Raw genomic sequence first — 22,445 nt, forward strand, 5'->3', positions numbered from 1 at the left:
ATGAATGGTTTTCACATTTAAATTGCAGAATTGCAGCATCCCCATGGTCACATGATCAAGATTTGGGCACTTGGTGACTGGCATGTCCTTATGACAGTTGTGTTGTCCTGAGTTCATATGATCACTGCTTGTAACCTTCCCAGCTGGCTTCTGACAAGCAAAATCTGTGGGGAAAGTCAGATTTGCTTTAAAAAACCACACTGAGTCACTTAACAACTATGGCAAAAAAAATTGTAGAAGGATGTGCAACTCACTTAACTAATATATTGCTTAGCAACAGAAACTATGGGCTCAAATGTGGTCATAAGTCGAGCACTATCTATTATACTATAGTATAATTCCTTTCTGCCCTATCAAAACAGCATACTATTTCTATACTTAATTCAATTTTGGAGTTCTGCTCTGGGATTTATTCTGACACGGCACATGGGGTCACCTTCGATTTTTCAGAGCAAAGCTTAACATTATATTATTGGTACTTATTAATACGATTGATGCAAATTGGTATCGATAATTGGTAACTATTCTTTAATTTTTTTATGTTCCAATTAGTATCTTCATTTATTTTCCTCTAAAACCCATCCTCATTATCTAAACCACCTTTTTACAACGCTATTATTAGGGGTTCTTGGTGCTTTCTGAGCTTGGTTGTTTTCTTGCGGACGTTTCATCTAGATAACATCTGTGCTAATAAGGAGTGGGGCTTGCTCTCATTCTAGTGGCTTATCCTGTCAGTGTTGCTGGGGGATGGTCTTGGAGGTTCTTTTGTTGAGCTGTTTACTGTTCGCTTGTTTGCAGTTCCTTGATTGAGGTATCGTTTACTTGATTGTTAGTCTGATGTTAATCTTGGAGTTAACCTATGCTCATTTGGGTGCTGATTGCTGGTGGGGAGATGTTTCGGTCTTTTTGTTCCTTTTTTGGCTTGTTGATTGTCTCTTTTGAATAGTACAGGTAGTCCTCAAGTTATAAATGTAACGGAGCCTATCCATTCTATTTGTAACTCGAGGATTTGTAGTAATAAATCTCGTACCGTGAATGCGAGTCACTCCCAGCTTCCGCCCACAAATTCGCTAATTTAATGCATGGGCAAATGCATGGCTTGTTAAGTGAATATGAGGTATTTCAGGGTGGGGAAGGCCATGGCGGGGACCTAGTGCTTCTGATTACCCAAGGTCTCCCCGGACCCACTGAAATATCTCATGCTCCCTTCCCTGGGAACCCACAATTGCTCCCCCCATCTTGCTGCACCGGGTTACTTACCTTGTGAAGATATGACTCCTCTCCAGCCTCTCTATTTCTTTCTCTGCTCCCGGCAAGAACAGAGGGAGGCCTCTGAGGCCCAGAAGGGACCTCCGGAAACACGTGGCCGCCTCCTGGCCTCTGTACTGGGCCTTGGAGGCTCGGAGGAGGCTTCTGAGGCCCAGAACAGGCCTTCAGAGCCCCGCTGAAGCATCCCCCAGTGTCATTTCCAGGCAGCAGCAGCTTGGGAAAAGCTTCCGACGCCCAGATCAGACCTTTGGAGCCATGCTGAAGTGTCTCCCGACATCCTTTCGGGGTGATAGCGGCCTGGAAAAGTCCTCTAAGGCCTGGATCAGGCCTCCGAAGCCCTGCTGAAGGATCCCTCGGCCTCCCTTCTGGGTGACAGTGGCCCAGAAAAGGCCTCCGAGGCCCAGATCAGGTCTTCGAAGCCCTGCTGAAGCATCCCTTGGCCTCCTTTCTGGGTGACAGTGCCCAGAAAAGGCCTCCAAGGCCCAGATTGGGCCCTCTGAAATGTTCCCTGGTGTCCTTTCTGGATGGCAGCAGTCCAGAAAAGGCCTCCGACACCTGGAAATGAAACCAGGGGACGCTTCAGCGGGGTTCCGAAGGCCCGATCCGGACGTCGGAGGCCTTTTCCGGGCCACTGTCACCCAGAAAGGCCAGGGGATGCTTCAGCGGGGCTGCTATAAATTGAGCGAAAGCCTTACTAGCATTGATAATGTTAGCTAGTTTGGGTAATGAAACGAAAGAAAACAACCAAATTCAGAGAGCACCAAGGCCCCTTACTCCAACCCTGAGCTACAAATATTCTCCTTTATTGGTGCAACACTATTATGTTCCTGGACTTCAAGATTATGACAGAAGAAAACTTCAATATGATGTTACAGTGTGAACAGGGAAAATTAGGTACAATTACAAAATTTATCTTCCCTCTCCTGCCACTTTTTTTTTTCATTTATTGCCTGTCAATAACTGGTAACTGGTTTTCAAATAGCAGAAAATTTATGGATTGTACTGAAACTTAGGAAAGAAGCAGAAGCTCCTTAAAACATGTTGCGCAATGGGGTATTTTAAAAGTCAAATCAAGTAAAGCATTTTGCATAACTTGAAAGTATAAATATTGGAAATAGTGCTTTTAGGCTACATCAACCTTAAGATAATAAGAGCCAGGGATTCTGGCTCTTATTGAAATGTCTTTAATCAGCCTCCTGTCTTTTGCTTCAAGGGATAATTCATAATATAATATTTTTTAAAAGTATTTTTATTATCTGAGACCAAAATTTTGAATGTTTCAAAGCCTATGCTGCATCAATGTTAAAACAAATGATCTGTTTCAAACAAGACTTAGTTTATTTGCTGCATTATTATTTTTCATATATTTTCTATTTTTTTTAGCATCTTTCTTGAACTGCATTGCCCAGACGTTACTAATATATTCGCCCATTGAGATCTGCCAGTGTTTGCATAGTATTAATAGTAATTTGGAAGTAGGGTGCTTTATTTAATGTTGGTGCAACCTAAGACAACCTATATTTATGTTACTTTAGTTGATCAAGAAGCAGCTGGTGAACTCCATCAAGGCCCTGCAGAAACATTACGTGACCTCTGATGCTCTTGTAACAAGTGATGATCAAGATGCTAATACTCTTTGTTGTGTATTGGAGGCTGTATTTGTACATGGTTTGAAAACTAAGCACATCAAAGCAGAAATTGGAGCAAAAGGGAAAAAACATGGAGGGCGCCTTCCTCAGCCAGTGTTTTGGACTCTGCTAAAATCTGTCACACACAGGTGAGACTAAGAAATGCTACAATTTTGATTTGGGAAGTTACAATAGTGTCCAATGTTTATTTACATGGTGAGTATACAGTATGATGCAAGAGTGAGATTTTTGGCTGCAGAAAATCATATGATGTGTGGAATGCTAGAGAACTTGTCTCTTCTTGTCTAGATTTAGTAGATAAAAAAGCCCCATGTTGTAATTGTATGTGTCTCAGTTACCTCTTGATGTGGCAGCAAAATGGTTCATAGGTTAAGATGTTAACAATGGTATTTCAGCCATAGTTCAGTAAAGACAGGTTTGAGACATGAGCGTTGTGTGATAGAATGAGCTCCCATCCTCACCTAGTCATTCGAAAGCATGCAGATGTGCTTAGATAAATAGGTACTACTTCAGTGGGAAGGTAACAGCACTCCATGACATCATGCTGGCCACAAGACCACAGAAACGTTTTTTTGACAGGACTAGCTCAATAGCCCTTGAAATGGAGATAAGGATGCCCGCTATTGTTGGCAATGATTAGCGGAGTAAAATCCACAGGGTCTCCTTTATCTTTTTACCTCCTGATGTTTTCATCAGACAAGAATGCATCAAACCCAACTTTTACCACCAGTCATAACCTTGCTTTCCCTTGCCTTTGTGAGCTGTCCTTTTAATGGATGTTGTGTTTTCCCCTTCCTGGTTATTTCTCCTTTTTCAGAAACATAATTTCTGAACTGGAAAACTTGATCTTCATCAATACAGATGTGGGGCGTTGTCGTGCATGGTTGAGGCTGGCTTTGAATGATGGCCTGATGGAGTGTTATCTAAAACTCTTGCTTCATGAAAAGTCTCAACTCTTTGAATATTATCATTCATCTGCTCTGCTTCTGGATACTGAGGAGGTTGAATTTCTCCTCAGCTATTTGCAGGGCTTGTCTTCTTTGGCCTTTGACCTCTCGTATAAGTCAGCAGTATTGAACGAGTGGACCATCACACCTTTATCCTTGTCAGGCCTTTGCCCTTCCTGGGAACTGTTGGACCCTCTTGTGGGACTGGAACCTCAAAGAAAGGAGTCACTTAGTTCTCTCTCACAATCTTCTGGCTCTGATGAAGTTGAAGCTCACCCAGCCATCCTGCCTGCCCCTAAAAGTGAACAGGCAGATAAACTCACAGCTTCCAACTTGAGCATCAGCACAACTGGTTCCTCACAGCTCTCTTCCAGCCTGGATTCTGACATTCTTCTCCCAGCCAATTCTACCAGCACTCACAGCCCTGCTCAGGAGAAAGAGCCCATCTCCAATGACTCTGAAGTGGATATGACAACAGCAACAGCAGACTTGGACCAGGACCTCCAAGAGTGAGTATGATAGTGAAAGTGATATACCACACAATATTTTAACTCTGCAAGTATTAAAGCAGAATTTTAGTGAAATAATAATTCCTGGATTCTTAATAATGTGGTTGGCATGTCAATAAGGGAAATCAACCTGCATATCTTTTCTGCCTTTTTTCCAAGCCTAAAATAGAATGTTGCTTCTCCTATCATTAGTCCTGTTTCTGCGATTTTTCTTTGACCATATGTGAGATGCTGTCTTGATCAAACAATCTTTCCATTTCATTCATGCAAGTGTTCTGATTTTCTTTTCAGCATTTGTGTTACATCACAGAAGTATAATCAGTAGTTTGTGGGTTTTTCACCGCATGTTACGTTATCTACAAACTTAAACATTGAAAGTGTTTAATGTTTATATATGACAATAAGAGTTTATCAGTTATAGGTTTGACAGTGGCACCCTTTTCAGAGCTTGAGAAAGCTGTAGTCTTGTCTGGATGATTCACTCAGTAAATCCACAACTAAGGAGCAATTTGAATTCGTGGCCAGTTTCCTATATATTTTATCTGCAATTAGAAACTTCACTCTCAAAATACTGTGTATAATGGATATTTACCTTGTCAGTTCTAATCCTTTAGACCAGCGGTTCTCAACGTTTGTGTGACGGCGACCCCGTCACACAAACGTTATGCGCATGCGCGGCGCGGCGCGCATGGGGCGGGGCCCCCGCGCGCGACATGCATGCGCGGCGGCGCCCCCCACGTGCGGCGCGCATGGGGGCGGGGCCCCCGCGCGCGGCACGCATGCGCGGTGGCGCCCCCGGAGGCGCGCCGCCGCCCCCACGCGCAGCGCGCATGCGCGGTGGCGCCCCCCGGAGGCACGCCGCCGCCCCCACGCGCGGCGCGCATGCGCGGTGGCGCCCTTCGGAGGCGCGGCGCGCCCCCGGAGGGGACAAAATGGCGGGTCGCCGCGTTTGGCGACCCCACAAAAGAGGTTGATCGACCCCAAATGGGGTCGCGACCCACAGGTTGAGAACCGCTGCTTTAGACCAACTTAACACATAGTATAAAATGTATCAATTCTATTCATGTATTAAAACAGTTTATTTTTATGCTTGAAAGAGCAAGTTAACAGTTATTGAATGTGCTGAATAATATGTGACTAACCTCAGTCATCTTTGATACCTTATCTTTGGACTCCATGTGGTACATTAAGAGATAGAATTACTGGAGATGATCTCTCTCTTGCAAATGTTTTAAATTTTTCTATTTCTTTCTAGGGTGTTAGCAGAATTTACCAGGACACAGAGAAAGTTGGAAACTGTAGGAGTTCATGAAGCACACATCATCTCTCAGTCTTCCCCACCAGAGTGCCCCTGCCCTGCTACCAGTTTCTGCACTGTGCACCTTCCTCATACTGTACTGGAAAAAGGCCCTGTTGACATCATGCTACCTGCAATAATGATAAATTCACAGCTTCCCAATTTACCTAAGACTGGAGAATCTGTTAGTAGTACCAGTGTCCAACAGACCTCTATGCTAACCACAATAATTGTGACCAAAAAACCTGTGGATGTGTCCCAAATTCATTGCAACAAGAGAGGAGCTGAAAGTCGGACTGATGAAGTCAGTGGTTATGAAGGAAGCCTCCCAGGAACAGACCAGCTTCTTTCACCAATCTCACCAGTGGTCTGCCCTGTAAGAATTACTTGTTTCGTTCTGTTGTGTTTTTGCAGCTTCTGGAGCTCTTTCTGGCCACATTGCCAAAAATTGGCAATAAAACTGCCAAAAGAGTCAGTCTAGTTCTCTATTGTTTTGAAGTGGGGAACCTGAATTAGTGTAATTCTAGAACAAGCTTAGGATGGTTTTTAAAAAATAAGCTTAATATAGCAAAGAGAAATCTTGGCTTGTCTGGCTTGCTTTGTCTAATGAGGCTTTTGGCTCTCCTCAAATAATACATCCTTTGTATTTCTGCCATAGTTTAGTAAGTTCTGGAAGGCTATTTATGTTGCCAAAATTTGTACACGAGGCATGCCAAATAGACCTTAATTTTCAGTACTCTCCCAAAAGCATTAATTTTTTTTTTATTTTTTGGGGAATCTCCCTGAAGCAGCCCTTTGGAAGTTGTTTATCATGGGATACTAACTCAATGTTTGGGGATCTGAGAACTCCTACATATTTTTTTTTAATTTGTATTTATTGAGCTATGATTAACAAACACTATCAGGTAATTAAATTAACATAAATCCAAGATAAAAAAGAAAACTACAAACAAATCTACTAAAATGCAAATAGACACTTGCTATACCTGTACAGATTTATCATACATGTAAAGTATTATCATACTGTTATTATCACTTTTTTATAAAGATGAGAAATAGCAAATCCTGTCACATTCACAGCTATGGGCCTCACAACGAATGTATGATGTTGATCAAGAAGTTCCTTTACAGCTCCAGAAATGCTTTTCCTGCAACTTCACTGAAACTTCCTGTCCTTGACTTCATTTCCTCTAGCTACAGTGCCTTATTCCTGGCTTTGAGCTAATCTGTATGTCATATTTAATAAGTGATGTCACCTTTCCCAGATCACTTTTCCCAAATATCACCTATCTAGTCCATTCACATCCAGAAGAAAGACTATGGAATACCTTTGTAAAACAGTGTCTAATATTTTCCCAGCCATTTCCAAATTTCTCTAAAAATGACTCCTGATAATATGAAAATTTAAGGGGAAAAAAAAACCAAAATTCCAGGTTTGCTTATATTTCTGTGTATATATGTGTGTGTTTAAATTGTTCAAAATTAATAGAATTTTAAAAATTAAATGCTGATGTCATGGTTCCGATAGATGAAACCAATTAAAAGAACTTCAAGGCAAGGATTTCTTCCTTAAAGATCATTTTATTCAGGAAACAAAGTATTGGCACTTACATAGTTGAACCCAAGACTAAAGTTCCCTCCCTCTGTTACAAAGTAACAAGCTGCAATTCCCACCCCAGAAAGGCCGTCATAAATCACATTCACCAATTAATCTAAAATCCTCCCCACTTTACAGCCCTCCAAAACTTTATCTAGAATTGACCTTAAAGCTCACCTAACTGCAATTGTTTAGGCCAGGGGTAGGCAACCTTGGCTCTTTTATGCTGGCTCAGGAATTCTGGGAGTTGAAGTCCACAAGTCATAAAAGAGCCAAGGTTGCCTACCCCTGGTTTAGGCTAATTTAAAAAGCTCAAGCATTCCTCCCACCCACCCCTTCTACATCTGAGAATCCCAAGCAACAGAAAAAGCACAAATAAAGTAAAAGGTAAAATGGCTGCAATTTCTTAATTGTCACAGTGTTGACATCTGATTTGTCACAGGCTGAATTTTTTAAATCAGATTGTTTAAATTAGTTGACCATTTTTCTTGGTGCTTTAAATTGTATGATTGGATCTTTTTTTTTTAACCTGATCAGTTCAACCAAAGACAGTAATGATAATGATCTGTAGTTAGAGTGCAAGGTCTCAGATCAAGTCATTCAATATAATACTCAATTAGAAGATGGCTGCTTTGCTGGTCACTTGCAAGAAAAAGCTCTCAAAAGAATATTGCTATTATCGAATTTGAATTTTATTTCTATTTAAATCTAGTAAAGCTCAGAATCATCCCGCCACGCTTTCCACATTTCTTAATCACCGCCCTTCTTTTCATTTATTCTTGCTTCCCATCTTGGCCTGGGCTCCATTAGATCTGAGCTATGTCAAAAGTAAATGCATGACAGCCATAAGAGAAGGCTGTCCTGCTAAGGACAATTTATTATTTTCTCGCATCAGCCCAGCTGCTTGAATTCAGTAAACTCAGAGCCAGAAGAATAGCTTGTTTGGGTAATAGCACAAATGTTATCTTTTGTTATTTCCCAACAGAAAAGAAGCTGGATCACTGAGGATGATTTTTACCTTCCTTCCCCTCCCGAGGAAACAGAAAAAAGCTTCTCCAGTTCTCCCAGTACCTCACTAGAGAGGCTTACCAGTACCCAACCTGCTATGCCATTGAGAGCCCCAGATCGAGGCAAGCTTTCTGTATCCTCAGCAGAGCTCAGCAAACTCAAACTGTCTCCTAGGAGGGAGCTGAAGGGCTTTAGTGTTGTTCATCGGAGAGAAATAGGTAACTTGTGTTTTGACTAAGGGAGGAAAGAGGAAGTGGAATGGGAGGAGAGATTTCTATGGCGGTTTGAAGAATTTATAGTAATGGAAGCGTCATCCATTTTGCTGCTTTACAGAAATGTCACTTGTGCTAGAGAGTGCATAAAGCTATTCCTCTCTTGTCCCACTTGTAGGTCTTTCCAATCCATTTCGGGGTCTGCTGAAATTGGGGACTCTGGAACGTCGAGGAGCTCTGGGCATTTGGAAGGAGTTTTTCTGTGAGCTCTCACCTCTAGAATTGCGGCTCTTTGTAGACTGTGAGGAGCGAGTATGTGTAGAAAACTATTCTCTGCTGAGATGTGAGTCCTTGGGACGGGCTCACAGTGATGGGCGCTTTGAGCTGGTCTTTTCCAACAAATGATTGTGTCTTCGGGCTTCCTCCCGGGATGAAGCAGAGGACTGGTTGGACCGGCTGCATGAAGCCCTAAAAAAGTTTAGATTACAGAAGGATGAAGGGTGGAAAACTCTAGAGTGCCCTGAGGCTGCAGAGGATTCTGAGGATTTCTTCGGAGGTGGACCACCTGGTGACTTGCCTTCCTTCTCGGTGTACAGTAGAACTGGCCCAACTGAGTTGGACTGGTCATGTGCCTTGAAACCCGAGCTAGATGCAGTCAAGGAATCTGTCCTGTACTTGGAGATTGAGAAAGCATGGGTCCCTTTGGTGTTCTCCCTGTCCTTAGAAGCCTTGAAATGCTTCAAAGCCAGAAATGATAAAAAGATACTGAGCAACAGCTTTGGAATTGAGACCATCCAAGATATCCTGCCAGATGTGAACTTGGGTGGACCTTCATTCTTCAAGACCATCACTTCAAAAGCAGTGCTGAAGTTGAGAGCTGAGAACACAGAGGAGGCAACTGATTGGAGCGACCTGGTCCGCCGGATGCTCATGTCCTACCTGGAAGTGGCTGAGGAGGCCCTCACACTTGGAGGCCATCTGGATGGCAGTTCACAGGCAATCCTGAAGAATACTGTTAAGGAAAATGGATATTTGCTGCAGTATCTGGTTGCCATCCCCATGGAGAAAGGCCTGGACTGCCAAAGTTTCATATGTGCAGGTAGGCACGTATGGGATGCTTGCAAAAAGATAACTTATGTCAAGCCTTTTTTAAATAATGTATTTTCCCTTCCAGTTAAACAACTAAGATTGAGGATTTTACTTCTCCATGTGTTCATTTGTAGTTTAATGTGATTTTAGAACACAAGATGTTGGTGGTCATTGTTATTACAGTGTTAACATAAGTTCTCCAGCACTGGAGATGGATAATCCACGCAGTGGGTTGAGATTGTATTCCTGGCCAATCAGATCAGTCAGCCAAAGTTGCCACGCCCTGTCCTGGACCATGATTCTCCAGTCTTGACTGATCTGGCCACACAGAAAGACCTACAACTTTGGCTCCTGGGCAGGTATAGTTCCTTTCCATTGGGGGGGATTTTCTTCTAGTAGCTGAAATTGCTTAGTTTAAAAGTTAATTAGAGATAATTTAATTCAATTTAATTGATTACTCAAAAATTTCCTGGCTAAATTGTAAGACTCAGGAAGTCAGATTCCCTACAAGGGAAACCACCCCCACTTAAAAGGGGGAAATCCCTAACTCCCCTCCCTAACCCAAACCCCAACCACCTTCCAGCAGCCGGCAGCTGCCTTAAACAAACGGGGAGGCTCGTGCAACCCCTCGCGTTAAAAAGAAAGAAAGAAAGACAGAAAGGCAGGCAATTAGCGAGGGGAGCGGAGGACAAAGGGGACGCATGCTGGGAGGGAGATTGATTAAGGGAAACAGCTGGCGTGCGAAGGAGCAGTCTCTTTCACTCACCAGGCTGCTCAGGATTTTTAAACGAGGCGCCATTGTCTGCACAGCTGGGAGCACGCGCGGCTCTTTGTTACAACCGCACGTGGCACAGGCAGCCTTTTTAGCACAGGCGCAATAATCTCCTGCTCCTTTGAACACATGCACAGTAGTCTCCTGGCAGCGGCGGCCATATTTTTGTCCAAACAGGGGATCTAAGGCTCCATGTGAAGCATAGGTTCAGCCGCTGGAGTGAATTAATAGGCAAGCAGTACTGGGGTACTAAAGCATCTATTATTCATTCAGAGACATTCAAATCAGACACATAGCTGCAGGTTCCAGGACTTGGTGTCTTCAATCTAAAGTAAATAAGAACCTTTCATAGCTAACTGTGTTTAGTTGCCTTTGGCTCCTTCCGGACTTCGGGTCCCCCATTAGTGGCCCGTACGCTTCTGGATTTAGTGGTGGGTTCCAGGCATCCCCAGTCGCGTGCCTGTCCTTACCCACCATAGTCAAGCCGGGTTCCAGGCATTCCCATTAGTGTGCCTGTTCTTATCCGTGCACAGTGACTAACTCTGACAATTTTGCAGAGTCTGCTCCTGAGTTCCAGACGCCCCCAGTAGTGCGCCTGTCCTTACTCAAAGTTGGAGCTCTCCTACTACCTGGGTCCCCCCTATCGCGGCCCGGCGTTAGTGGAGAATGGAGGAAGCAATCATTCCCTCCACTGGAGCCCCGCCTTCATCCTCTGGAGCACCTGCTTCAGAGGATTCGGAATCCTCTGCAGCCCCTAGAAAGGCTGCAAGGAGGTCATCAAAGAAGGCTGACAAACAGGCAATCAGAAGACACCAAGCCCTAGAAAAAGAGTTCGACAGAGCCCAGAAAAGGGCCAGAATTGAAAATAGGCAGAAGGGGGGGATAGGTCCTGATCTACCGCTGGGTCTCCCTTCATCCCCACGGGCCATTTGGTCATTAGGGAACTCATCACAGTCCCAAACAGAGGGTGGGATAGGCGACTTCTCATCGCTCTCCCGATCCCCCTCCCCACGGAGGTTACAGGAAACCCCGAGGACCATGCTAACCACAGCACCTGCAGGGTCGCAGGCAATGGTCACTCCTCCTGCATTGACGGGGGATCTGCTAGCTACCCTAATAGCGCAGGCAGTGGACCGTGCATTTGAGGCCAGGGCTCAAACTTCCAAAGCCAAGCCTCTAGGACTTAGAACGAGGCATCGGGAGGAAACGGAGGACCATCAGAACCTCTCCTCCTTCTCAGACTTGTCGGTCTCCGAGAAAGATTACCTGGACCAGCCAGATACGTCACAAGGGATTCAAATGTCTGAGGAAGAGGAGGACACCTCACCTCAAGGGCCGTCCTTCAGCGGCCTGTTTAACCCTTCTCTTTTTGTTACTATTCTGCGCAAGGCTGAGGCCACAGCCCATCTGGGGCATGGGACACCAGCGGAGCCTGTCACAGTTGACACGGAGGCTGAGCCGCCGTTCGCCGAAAAGGTAACCACTCAACACCGCATACCATGCCCGACCATGTTCCTAAACACAATAAGGAAACAGTGGGCAGCGCCAACCTTCCTACCGCTTCCTAGCAATGCGGAGAGGAAGCTATTTAACGTAGCAAGGGAGCTAGAGGGAACATTGGAGGTGCCGGTGGTGGACGAACCCATAGGTCCCCTGATATCGGACACGGCCATATCAGGAGATTTTGCTGAAGCTCTTAAAGCCGAGGACCGAAAGAGTGAGTCCAACTACAGGAGAACGCACCAGGCAATAGCTTGGGCTACCAGGGTGACTACCTCCGCGTCCTTTTTCACCAGAGCCACACTTTGTTGGCTCCGTGAGTTACAGGGCCGGGTTCCCATGGAGGATATACGCACTCACCAGGAACTCAGCAAAATGGTAGCAGCCACGGAATATGCGTCGGACGCGACACTGTTAGCGACCAGGTTTTCAGCCAAGGCAATGGCGGCAAACAACACGAGCAGCGCATCCTCTGGCTAAAGAACTGGCAGGCGGATACCAAATCCAAGTGGAAATTGGCTTCGGCTCCGTACCAAGGGGCAAAGCTGTTTGGTGAGGCACTAACGCCATACCTGACAGAGACCAAGGACAAGCGCAAGGTCCTTAAACACATGCTTAAAAGGCAGGACAAGAGACCCGGCTCCTGGGGAAGGAAACAATCCTTTCGTACGGAAGCCAGGGTCAACTGCTTTCAAAATTCCCAACCCGTCCAAGCTAGACAGGATAGGGAAAGACAGGGGGACACACAGAACACAAGACATAGGCAAACGCAGGGAAGACGGCCCTTTCGGGGGAGCAACCGCCCCTTCCGCCGTACCAGATGACTCCCACCCAGACCTTCCCATAGGGGGCAGACTAGCAGGGTTTGCTCCCCAGTGGGAAGAGACCACCACGGACGTATGGGTCAGGAACACCATACTTCATGGTCTATCTCTAGAATTTCTCTCAAAGCCCCCGAACCGCTTCCGCCCGTGCCCCTGTCCCACAAACCCAACAAAGAGAAGGCTCATGAACGAGGCCGTTCAGCACCTTCTAAACATACGGGCCGTAGAGCCGGTGCCTATGAACCAGAGAGACCAGGGGTTTTATTCTATCCTCTTCGTGGTCCCAAAACCCTCGGGGGGTTGGAGAGCCGTTCTGGATTTAAAAAGGCTAAATTTCTACATAAAATACCGCAAATTCAAAATGCAGACACTACGCTCCATCCTTGGAAGCGTAAGGAAAGGGGATTTTCTGGCATCGATCGACCTCACGGAGGCATACTTGCACATCCCTATCTCTCTGGCTCACCGCCGCTTTCTACGGTTTGCCTACAGGGGGCACCATTTTCAATACAGGGCACTTCCATTCGGCCTGTCATCAGCGCCCAGGGTGTTCACCAAGATTCTGGCGGTTCTGGCAGCACACCTCAGAAACGTACTAGTCAGAGTCCAGTGCTACCTGGACGATATTCTAATCCAGTCATCGTCCGCCCAGCAGTCTCGGGCGGACCTAAAGTTAGTGGTAAAACTGCTGCAGGACCACGGCTTCTCGGTGAACTTTCCAAAGAGCCATCTAACCCCAACTACGAGAATACTCCATCTGGGAGCGGTCATAGACACAAAGGAGTGCAAGGTGTACCTATCACGGGAACGCCTCAGCAGCATAAAGAAAGCCGTAAAACAGGTAAGCCGCGGTCAGTCAGTGACGCTGGTCTGCCTCTCCCAGCTGCTAGGGAAGATGATATCGACCATAGCAATAGTTCCTTGGGCAAGGCTGCACTCAAGAGAACTGCAGTGGTTCATGCTCCCGTTTCAGAGACAGCAAATCAGTGCATCCCAGAAGAGGGTAGGCATACCTCTGAGAGTACGACACTCCCTCAGGTGGTGGCTATCTCCAGCTCTCCTCAGGGGGTCCCCCTTCAGGGAACCAGACAGAGTAGTAGTCACAACAGATGCGAGCTTATTCGGCTGGGGAGGCCACTTGGGGACCAAGTGGACACAGGGCCGCTGGTCAGCGGTGGATCTCCGACACAACATAAACTGGCTCGAGCTACGGGCTATTCACCTAGCGTTAAGGCATTTTCACAGCAGCATAAAAGGCAGGCACGTACTGGTCCTGACGGACAACGTGACAGCCAAGGCCCACATAAACCGTCAGGGGGGCACACACTCTCGCTCGCTCTCGGCCGAGGCCCTCCTACTGGGGGCCTGGGCGGAACAAAATCTGGCCTCCATAAAGGCCGACCACATATCGGGGGAGGCAAACATCCAAGCAGATCTGTTGAGCAGATCAACAATAGATCACTCGGAGTGGCAACTACACCCGAGGATCTTCAGGGAGATCTGTCACCGCTTCGGGCTTCCCCAGGTGGACCTTTTCGCCTCTCCTTCCAATGCCCACCTAACTCGCTTCTCCCGATTCCCATCCAGGGGAGCAGACCAGACGGACGCGTTACGGAGCCCATGGCCAAGGGGACTCCTATACGCGTTTCCACCCTTACCTCTCCTTCCGGCGGTAGTACGCAAGATTCTGCGGGAAAGGGCCGAGGTAATCCTGGTGGCCCCTTATTGGCCAAGGAGACCTTGGTTCGCAGACTTGAGGAGTCTCTCCCGCACGAATCCATGGCGGATTCCTCCGGAGAGGATCTCCCTCAAGCAAGGGGGAGATCTCCCACCCAGAGCCACAATGGCTACAACTAGCCGTCTGGCTCTTGAACGGTCAATTTTAGCCAAGGGGGCTTGCTCACAGGGTGTAATTAGGGTCATACAGGCATCAAGGCGCCCCTCCACGAACCGTATCTACGAGGCCACGTGGAGAAGCTTCCAATCATGGTGCTCTAAACAGGAATTGTTACTCAAAGGGATCACAGTTCCCAAGATCCTAGAATTTTTACTAGATGGCCTAGAGAGGGACCTCTCGCCAAACACGCTGCGCAGGCAAATCGCCGCCCTCTCAACTATACTTTCTGCCAGCCCCGGTGAATCCTTGGGCAGGCATCCCTTAATACGATCCTTCCTCAAGGGGGCTGCGAACATCAGACCGCCAACCGTGCACAGGTATCCATCGTGGGAACTACCACGAGTACTACAAGCTCTTACCAGAGCGCCCTTCGAACCACTCAAAACATGTGACATTCGCTACCTGACCCATAAGGTAGCATTCTTAGTAGCTATCACGTCAGCTCGACGGATATCCGAGTTAGCTTCTCTCTCAACGAGGAAGGACCTGTGTCATTTTCACAGGGACAAGGTAGTCCTAAGAATAGACCCTTCATTCATTCCAAAGGTCAACTCCTTTTTTCACAGATCACAGGAAATAGTCCTACCAGACTTCTGTCCAAACCCAGCTCATCCCCTGGAGCAACAATGGCACACCTTGGACGTACGAAGGGCACTAAGACATTACATTTCGCGCACAGCGGAATTCCGACGCTCGGAAGCGCTTTTCATATCCTTCCACCCCGTTAATAGGGGCCGGAAGATCTCGTCCTCTACCATCGGTAGGTGGATTAGGGCATGCATCACTGGGGCATACCAGGCGGAGTCCTTGCAAGTCCCCAAGCATATCATGGCCCACTCCACAAGGAGTGCTGCCACCTCAGCAGCATGGGCCATGCAGGCTTCTATTGAAGAGGTATGCAGGGCAGCCACTTGGGCCTCGCCCTCTCCATTCATTCGCCATTACAAAATCGACAAGTACTCCTCTGCAGAGGCCTCCTTCGGTAGGAGGGTTCTCCAGCAGGTTCTAGACCAAAGTTACACACGGGACCAGTCTATTCCCCAACCCAAGGGACAATAGGCTTTGGTATGTCCCACTGCGTGGATTATCCATCTCCAGTGCTGGAGAAGGGGCGTTGACTTACCTGAACGCCTTTTCTCAGCACGGAGATGGATAATCCACACCCACCCTTATAGACTAGGATAATAGGGTATATTTAGTGGAGCCAAAACGTCTTACTGTCAGTCAATGGCTGCGCTCGAGTCAAGACTGGAGAATCATGGTCCAGGACAGGGCGTGGCAACTTTGGCTGACTGATCTGATTGGCCAGGAATACAGTCTCAACCCACTGCGTGGATTATCCATCTCCGTGCTGAGAAAAGGCGTTCAGGTAAGTCAACGCCCCTTCAGATTAATTGTGCAGTGGTAAGTCATTGAAAAACGTAAGTCTTAAACAAGTCATTATTACCATAAGCCTTTGTTTCACTATATCTCTTCAGTCTTCTAATGACTAAATATTAATTTAACTAATAGAAATAACAAGAAATTCTTAAGCTGGAATAACTGAAGGGGAGGGGGGCAATCCTTAAATGTCTGATTGTTCTGTTTTTTTTGTAATTGATTCATTTTGAATGCCAAAACCACACTTTATTTTCAGGGCTATTTGCCCAAGAAGATGGTAAAGTAAAGCTTGAAAAATTTTAGAGGCGCATGCATAGATTATTGGAAGTGATTTTGTTTGTGAATCTCTAATTAGCATAAATTCATCTCTGGCTCAGTGAAAAGCTGGTCTATTAAATGTTCAGAGGTTGCAAGTAGACAGGAAGAAAGATGTAGGAAGGTCAGACAATGTGTGACAGGCAGGTCTTATGAGCAAATGCAGTTTGTGAAGCCAGCTGCTGATATCGTTCTCTAATTCATAATCTTCATTGTCATCTCTAAATAGACCATAGACTAATCTACTTGTTGACTTGACTGCACTTTTCTCTGTTTGTTTGAATGAATGAATAATGAATTTCCTTGCTTACATTGGGCTATTCCTGTATCTGTAATTATTCAAAAATATCCAATTTTTGCAATTTGAATAACTGGGAAATGTCCAAGAATCCTTCAGTATAGAGTTCAGTCTAGAAACAAGATAGTGCCTGTGAGCTTCTCACAATGAAATGCAGGAATTTTTATTGGCCAGAAAATACGGGAATCCATTTTACTCCTAAGATAGTTTTGTGAACCAAAGGAAAGCTAAAGATTATACCTTTCGTAGTAAATCTGATAATAAAGCCAAAGATCAGGCCACATTTCCTGATTTCTGAAGAGATCTATCTTTCCTTCCAGCCACAGAGTAGAACAGTTATTATATTTCTATCCACTAAAATCAGAATAACAAATAGTTCTGTTCTAAAACAGTTTTGGTCTTGACCTTTCTTTCTGCTAAAAATAAAGAGCAATAGATAAAAATATATTGATGTGTAATAAAGGCAGGAGGCGTGCGTGTGTATGTGTGTGTGTGTGTGTGTACACATATTACACACACAGGCACATCCATACTTGAGAAACACAGATCTAGAGACTAAGGCTGAGCAATAGCTGATTTGACAACTTTGGTTCAACTCTAATAGCTTCCTGTTATTATAGGCAGTGGCCTAATCAGCAAATGGATTGTGGAAACGGAAAACTGACTTCTTTGGAGACAGCAATTGGGGAATAGGCTGTTTAAATGCAAAAGCTTCTCCAATAACCAGGAGTCAGATTCTGGCATTTTAAGATATCCCTAACATTTTGTCTTTCCTTTCCAGGCTGCTCCAGGCAGATTGGCTTCTACTTTGTGAAACCTAAGCTGTGTTCATTCACTGGCCTCTATTTTTGTGACAATTGCCACCAAGATGAAGAGTCTGTGATACCTTCATGTCTAATTCATAACTGGGATCTTTCCAGATATCCGGTACGCCCAGTTATGGTGGGAGGGGACATAGAGTATATAAGCTCTGTTTGTGAAATTGTCTCTTTTAAATCCCAGCTGCATAACTATAGTCACAAAATGACTGTTGTTTTCATTATGAAAGAGAGAAGCTTGAGAGTATCTGTAAGGATCTCCTTCCTTTGTGTCCTACCTGCATTGCAAGTTAGCTCAGATAGGTGCAGGTTTTAAAAAGCAGATTAGCAAAATTTGACCTCCCTCCCTCCCTCTGAGTGTTTCTCCTCCTTAACAAGTGGATTCCCCAGTGCTGGCTGGGGAATTTGGGAAATCAGAATATACACATTTTAAATTTGTTGAGGTTGAGAAACACTGATTTAGCTTAAGATGTCAAGGACCATAAAGTATGAAGTCTATGAGCAAGGTAGTATTCTGATTAGGATTTTTCAATTTGTGAGCTGCAACTGTTTTTTTTAATATACATTCTGTTGTATACTGGGATTGGTGAAGCATTGAGTAGTCGGAAGGTTAACAACTCTTTATTTGAATCAACACAGAAGCGATTCTAACAACCGCTTGGCTTCTATTTATATTGGACTGCTGCTAGGTGGCAGCCAATGAATTTAAAGCACTATTTGCCACCTCAAGTGCTGGCTTGTAACAATACACAAACGGTTAGAGACTTGTTTAAACATAATCATTTAACTGCTTTATAACTGCCATTGTAAAATGGTTCAATACACAACACCCCTTCCCCCTAGGTAATCACATATCACAATAATGTATATAGTCTTGTAAGTAGGCAGGCGGATTTCGCGCTTGCCCCAATCGTTGTAGTGCCGTTGGAGGCTCCTGGTCTACCAGTCCCTTTGATAAGCCGGGTATATCAGGGTTCCTAGAGCTGCTCGCCTCGGGTAGACTGGTGCCTTCCTGGACGTTCTGGCTGGGTAGACCGGTGCCTCTCGGGATGTCCTGGCTGGATAGACTGGTGCTTGCATCACCCATTGACAGTCTGGGAAACAAGTCTGTCAACAAATCCCTTTCTGTTGACATAGTCTCTGAAGTTTGTGGTGACTTGGACATGCGTAAGTCACCTTGCCTCTCCCTGCGAGTCTCACAAGAATCGGGACTCAGGTATGTTGCAGTCACCTGGCACTCGCCGGTTCTCCTCACTGTCAGCGGTCAGGGTTTGATTAGCCTGCTGCTGTTGCAATTGGTTGATGTGGCACCGAACCACACGACCATCTTCCAGGGCCACCTCATACAACTGTGGCCCTGATACCTTACAAACCACAGCTACCACCCATGGTGCCCCTTGACCATAGTTCCTCGCCCAAACTTTGTCACCGATTGCTGATTGTGTGGGGGGCTTGGGTTGTGCTATTTCTGCAGCTGCCCGGTCTGGATGGAGGCGGTCCAGCTTCATGGTTAGCCAGCGTTCCCATCTCAGGCCCATTGAAGTGCATGGAGTTGTGTGTTGGCAGAGCAAAAAGTCTCCCTGCCGATGATGCCAATCACCAGTCGTTGTTCTTTTTAGCGCTTCCTTGGCATCCTTCCCTAGCATTGAGGGGAGATTCGGGAAAGTCCTGAATGGACAGGATGCGGTTGGCAGGTGCTGGATCTGCCTCTACCTGCTGTAATGGCAACCTGCTGAGGCCATCTGGATGGCCCATGTCTTTGCCTGACTTTTGAACCAGTGTATGGTCATATGCACAGGAAGATGGACCACCTCAGATTTCGTGGGGATATTATGTGTGGGGTTTGTGAACAACCCCAGCAGTAGCTTATGGTCTGTAAAGACTGTGAAATGGCGGCTGTATACGAAGTCATGGAATTTCTTTATGCCAGCCACTATGGCTAAGGCTTCACTATCTATCTGTGCATAATTGCGTTCAGCTGATGATAGGGTTCTAGAGTAGTATGCTATTGGGACTTGTGTCCCATCAGCCTTCAAGTGGCTTAACAAAGCCCCAATCCCATAAGGGGCTGCATCACAGGCAATGCACACCGGCTATTTCTCATTAAAATGCGCTAGGACTGCATTTGAAGAGAGCAAGGCCTTGACCTCTTTGAAACTTTTTTCATGTATTTGTGTCCACTGCCAAGGGGCCTGTTTGTCCAAGAGCCAGTGTAATGCTCAGCCACTGCAGCCTTGTGGGGAAGGAATGCATGGTAGAAGTTTAACAGTCCCAGAAAGGCCTGAAGTTCACCCTTGGATTTGGGACTTGGGGCCTGCTGAGTTGCTTGCAGCTTGGATTCAGCAGGGTGGATGCCCTGAGCATCAATGCAGAATCCTAGAAACTCAGTGGAGCTAACCCCAATCTTAAGCGTCTTGCTTAAGCTTCAGCCCCGCTTGGCGGAAACGTAGCAAAATGGCTCTCAGCCTTTCGGCTAAATTATCAGCTGAGTCCCCAGCGATGAGGATATCATCAAAGTATGGGCAAACGCCAGGGATATTCCAGAGCATTCGCTCCATTAAACTCTGGAAAATGCCAAGGGTCACGTTTACTCCAAATTGCAATCTTTTTACCTTGAATGCCCCGTGAGTCACTATAGTTTGGGCCTCAGCTGTTGCCTCATCAACTGGCAATTGTTGATAGGCCCGAGCCAGGTCAAGCTTAGCAAAGATCTGCCCCCCCCCTTGAGGGAGGCTAGAATGTGGCTGACCACAGGTATCGGGTATGAATGCTGCTGCAGCGCTTTGTTAAGTGTGCACTTGTAGTCCGCACACATTCGGACTTCACCATTGGCCTTCAGTGGGGTAACTATGGGGGTTTCCCATGGACTGCTGTCCACAGGCTCTAAGATACCCTACTGAATCAGTTTATCCAGCTCTGCATCTATTTTACCCCTGAGGGCAAAGGGCACCCTGCGTGCCTTGATTCTAATGGGGGCTATAGCTGGGTCTAGCCTCAGAGAAATAGGAGGGCCTTTGTAGGAGCCAAGTTCTGGACTAAACACATCTGCAAACTCCTTGCAGACCCCTGCCAGGCCTGTTGTTTGCACTGTTTATTCCAGTCACCTGAATCCCAAGGGCTTCAAACCAATCGAGTCCAATCAGACTCGTGCAGTCTCCCCCAACCACAACTACATCTAGCAGCCCCTCAAAATTCCTCCACTGCACCATGAGCGTGGCATCTCCCCTCACGTTGACTCTGGAATTTTGGAAATCTGTGAGGATGAGGTTTGACCCGTAGGCCGCTTCTGCTGCAGACCTTGTTAAAGGTGTCTAGGGAGATGATCGATAGAGCGGACCCTGTGTCCAGCTCCATCAACAAGGGGACCCCTTGCAACTTCACGTTGATGTGAAACTTCTTCCTAAGTGGCCTGTGGACCTCCGTTCTAAAAATGCTCCTACGTGATGCACAGAAGCCCACCTGGCTGTGGACTCTGGTTCCTTTCTAAGGCAATTCTTCTGGGTAACGTTACTTCTGGCGACCCAAACAGACTGAGCAATGTTGCTTTGCCTACCATAGACCCTGCAGATGGCGGAGTGGAAATGGCAGTCTGCGTGGCGATGTCGGCCTCCATACCCGACACACCTAGAGGATGATGCTGGCTGGGCCTTCCCTCTGTGAGGCCTTCTCTCCGGAGCCTGATGCAGCTGGTCCACTTCCGATTCTGGATCCTGTTTGGATTCTTTGTGAGCGACCTCTTGATGGATGGTGGCTGGAACTTGAGGGGGCTTGGCAAGCCGCAAGGCCTTCACAGCTCTGCCTGCTGCTTCTTCAGCTGAAACTTCCCTCAGGGCATCTTGGAACGTGAGGCCTTCCTTCGCGAAGAGCTTCTGCTGCAACTTCCGGCTTCCGAGGCCACAGACCAGCCGATCTCTTCCAAGTCTTTGAATTCGCAGGGCCTAGCTGCTTGTTGCAAGGCCGCAACAAATTCTGCAGCACACTCACCAGGCCTCTGGTCCCTCTGCTCAAACGCATGTCACCAGGCAATCACTGAGAGCTTGGGTTCGAAATGCTCTTAAAGCATCCTCTTCAAGTCAGTGTAGGTGATTGATTCCAGTGGTGCTGGGGCGACCAGATTCTCCTCAATATCGAAGGTCTCTTGTCGCCCCCCCACAGCAACGTGGCAACTTTGAGGCCGTCTTCGCGCATTTGATTCACCCGGAGGTAGTTGTCCACCCGGGTCACGTACGAGCTCCATCGTTCTGGATGACCTGTGTCAAACTTCGACAGCCGGCCTATCTTCGCCATCGTTGCAGCCCAGGAACTTCGTCCACACCTCTTGCTGCAGGGTTTGAGAAGGGCCCCCCTTCACTAAGCTCACCTCCAGCATTTCTGTGCTGACAGGCCGAGTCGCAATCGCCAGACACCCCTCCTCCAAGCTGCAAGCCTCCCGTGGTGAGTCAGCCTAGCTTCTTACTTCATTTCCCCTGCAGGCATCCCACCTTCATTGCCAATGTTCTTGCTGGAATATTCATGAACAGGAAAAGTCATGTGGTAACTCAGTCAGCCAATGGGAAGAAAATGTTTTGTCTCTGGTCTGTCTCTGTAAGAAGTCTTCATTAAGCTATGTTGCTGTAAAGAAGAATGGTATTGTAAATATTTTTATATAAATATAAAGTTATTTGAATCATCTAAATGCAGTCAACTGTGAAAGCTTCTGATTTATTTTTCACCAATAGAGAAATTAAAATTCTCTAACAGGTTATGGGCCCAGAGCTTACTAAGGACTGCATTGTAATTTAAAGCTGGAAGAAATTGCCTGTGTTTAGAAAGTATAAGAACAAGGCAGAATTAACAGAATGGCTGCAATGGACTTTAAGGAAAGCTCTGTGCTCGTTTAGGCCAGAAGAATTACATTGTGTGGGCTGCAAAAATGGAATGTTTGCTGAAAGCTAAAGAGCTGTGGTATATTGTAGAAAATCGACCACAAGTGTTTGCAGCAGTTGATCAGAAAAGTCATGATAGAGCAATGGCTTATCTCATCTTGAATTTAGATGATGAACAGTTTCTAAATGTTGCAAATTT

The 22,445-nt window shown here is 46.3% G+C and overlaps 1 pseudogene; it reads left to right on the forward strand.

The window, feature by feature from the left end:
* Positions 1 to 21,974, forward strand: part of LOC120298160 — a 41,800-nt pseudogene extending 19,826 nt beyond the window's left edge.
* The last annotated feature ends 471 nt before the right edge of the window (positions 21,975 to 22,445 follow it).

The sequence above is a fragment of the Crotalus tigris genome, unplaced genomic scaffold, assembly GCF_016545835.1.
Source record: "Crotalus tigris isolate CLP2741 ecotype Arizona unplaced genomic scaffold, ASM1654583v1 scf7180000023748.49737, whole genome shotgun sequence".
Classification (NCBI taxonomy): domain Eukaryota; kingdom Metazoa; phylum Chordata; class Lepidosauria; order Squamata; family Viperidae; genus Crotalus; species Crotalus tigris.